Source organism: Triticum dicoccoides, chromosome 5B (assembly GCF_002162155.2).
Source record: "Triticum dicoccoides isolate Atlit2015 ecotype Zavitan chromosome 5B, WEW_v2.0, whole genome shotgun sequence".
Classification (NCBI taxonomy): domain Eukaryota; kingdom Viridiplantae; phylum Streptophyta; class Magnoliopsida; order Poales; family Poaceae; genus Triticum; species Triticum dicoccoides.
The window spans coordinates 422,369,476-422,372,522 of NC_041389.1; the positions used below are offsets into that span (position 1 = coordinate 422,369,476).

Genomic DNA, 3,047 nt, shown 5'->3' on the forward strand with positions numbered 1-3,047 from the left:
GAAAGATGTGGTTAACTGTTCTAGGGTTCCATTGTTTTCGGTCAGTGCGGCGGCGCGAAGGGGACTGATGTAATGTAAATTTTCTGCTACCACCCATTGGCTAGGTCAGTGGTCGTGCTTTAGATTTCCGACCCGTTAGGAGTTTGCTGACAACGTAGACCAGCCAGATCCAATTCCGCTTGCTCTCCAACGACGAGAAGCATCACCAACTGCCTCTGCTCAATCACTGATAGAGTTAACCCAGAGGCCCCTGGGTGGACAAAAAGGTAATGCCCCCCTTAAAAAAATTCAGAAACCTGTCTCACATACTGTGATGGACATCAATCAAAAAGAATTATCTTGGGTCGTTTGTTCAATTCTCTAGCGCGCGCAAAACATGTTTATCTCTAGATTATTATGGTGTTCCAGTTGATAATAAAATTAAGTCTGGGCCAACTACATGTTATTCTGATTTCGTAATTTAAGCTCTACATGGGGGAAAGGAAACAAGCTGCTTGGTACGGCAAAACAAATGAGAGAGAGCTGTGAGAACATTCTCTGGAATGCATTATATTTTGTATTTTTTCGTTGTGCAGATTCTTTTAGGAATGTGATTTCTGACGAGGACCTGCACCTAGGACAATCCTCACGGGTAGTTCAGATTATGTATTCGGATGGTCACTGAGACACATCTGTAGGGGGCAGAAAATTTGTTGCAAGAGAATTATAATGAGGTAATATCACCGGAAGTCATACAACTTGCGTTTGATGTTCAGTTTGGTTACAAAACTTATAAAATACGGAATTATAGTCACATAACTTGTCATCTCATATATATACAGTCACTTTGTCCGTATCCCGTGCTTACGTGGCATGCCAACAGGGCTATGACCCACCATCAGTGACTGAAACAAATTGGTTCAACACGCCGTGTGTCTTTTCACAAAACACCCCTCGCTCTATATTTAAACACACATAAATCCCCCATTAGCACCTATGTGTCCCACTTATCAGCATGATGTTGGTGCAAGAAATGAGAAATAAAAAGCACACCCGTGGGGGTTGAACTGACGACTACATATGTACACATGCACTCAGTGGCGGAGCATAGTGGGGACAATACCGGGCCTTGGCCACCCCTTGCTTGAGAAAAATTTACACAGTATGTTTATATTTGTACTAATCGCTCTACTAATCCTCCGGCATGTCTGATCACCCTAGCCTTTTCTACGTCATACACTCGTTTTGGCCCCTCCTTACTTTTGGTTCACGCTCCGCCACTGCATGCACTAGCGAACCACTCCCCCAAGCACAATTTCATGCCTTTGTTTAGATACATTTACATTTATGCTGAACGCATTTTTTCCTCGATTCCGCTTTCTCGGCTTCGGCCAAGAAAATAGGTTTCCAAAAAATCTCTTTTTGGCAGAAATTTTCAAATGAAATTCGAATTTTAAAAACACGTTAATTTTTTTAATGTTTAACAAAAAACATACATAAACTTGTTCACGAGCAAGCATTTTTTTGGTTCCTTTTTTTTTGAAGGGGCTACAAAATCCGGTTTTTGAAATATCTCATCAATTCTTGTTCTTTTTCGCCAAAATTTTGAATTCAATTTTCTAGAGTCTAAATATATTTAGTTTAACACATTAGTTTAAATAAGTGCTTCATGTACCGTGGTCAGCCCGACTTCTTTCTTATAGAAAGTCACGAGTCCAATTCATTGTTGCGGCTCCAAGAACAATATTTTAAATAACATGATTTTTTAAAATGAATGTGAATACCAAAAGAATAATATTTCCCAAAAGAAGGTCTGATATTGTATGCTTATATAGGATTAACTTGTCCATGTATTGTTAGACTGTTTCTCTCGTTTAAATTCAAAAAAGTTGGGCGCTAACAATTTTTTCTCTTAATGGAAATTCGGTTTGAGAAAAATTATTTGGATATGAGTAGTCGTCATTGCAAAAATATAAAACTCAGTGTTTCTCTTTATGAACGCAAATAGGTACTTGATTTAGGTTGCTCATGTGCGGGTGTATTATTATTAGGTGGTCGTGGGTTCAAAACCATCAGCCGCAACATTTTATTTTATTTTATTTGCGAGCCTTTATTCATAACTAAATAAATTTGAGGGGTTCTCTGCAAAAAATATGTGCGCGCGTATCATCCTGAAGCGACATTTGTTGCTGATAGTGGGCCCATGCATGCATGGCATGCCACATCAGTGGTGCATACAAGTGTAGACAGTGACCGTATTTGCACCTAAACACAAGTTACACGACCAGAAAACCATGTTTTTAAAGTTTTAGCATCAAACTGCACATGCAACGCAAGTTTTGTGACTAGCGCTGATATTACCTCAATTATAATTTTTTTTTCTATGAGCTAATACTTCTGTTGAATCTTTGCAGACCAAAACAGAGCTGTGGAGTTGGCTATCATCAAGGTATACCCAGGAACTATGCACCGGTGGTACAAACGGCATGTCATCAAGAAAGCACAAGAGAGTTTGGGGCCACTCCACACATAAAAAACGACTTTCAGGCAGAGTTTGATAAGGCTGTGAATACATGAGGCAGCAGTTTGACCGGGAGCGAGAAGAGAGTTATGAAGAGAAACACACTAGGATAGTGAATTTTCTTTTTATGTGAGTGTTTCCTCCCCTTAATTTGCTAGGTTTCTGGGAAAATGTTTATTTTCAAATGCATTCGCCTTGTTGCAAAGAAGGGGTGTGGGAATAACTATGTGTGCTGTTCCCCAGGGTGGTCTTGTGCGCAGAACAAATCTAGCAATCGAACGGCATGCAAGCGAAATATATACAAGGGCTATGTTTGAACAATTCGGCCGGTTGCTGATTGAAAGGAGGCATACAATGTTACAGAAGTAGAGAAAATGAAAAAATATCTTACAATGCACAATAATGCGGCAAAACGAGAGAAGTGGAGTCATGTAGGTTACAAAGTCACCTTGAATGATGATGCATCGGAATTCAGTTGCGAGTGTGGTCAATTTGAGCACACACACATGGATGCTTTGCTGCCACGTACTGAGGGTAATCCTCTGTT

The 3,047-nt window shown here is 39.9% G+C and overlaps 1 long non-coding RNA gene across 1 annotated transcript in view; it reads left to right on the forward strand.

The window, feature by feature from the left end:
* Window positions 1–2,685, forward strand: part of LOC119309835 — a 3,254-nt gene extending 569 nt beyond the window's left edge. The window contains exon 2 of the long non-coding RNA XR_005150620.1: window positions 2,394–2,685. This is a non-coding gene — a long non-coding RNA (uncharacterized LOC119309835). The remainder of the gene's footprint in view (window positions 1–2,393) is intronic.
* The last annotated feature ends 362 nt before the right edge of the window (window positions 2,686–3,047 follow it).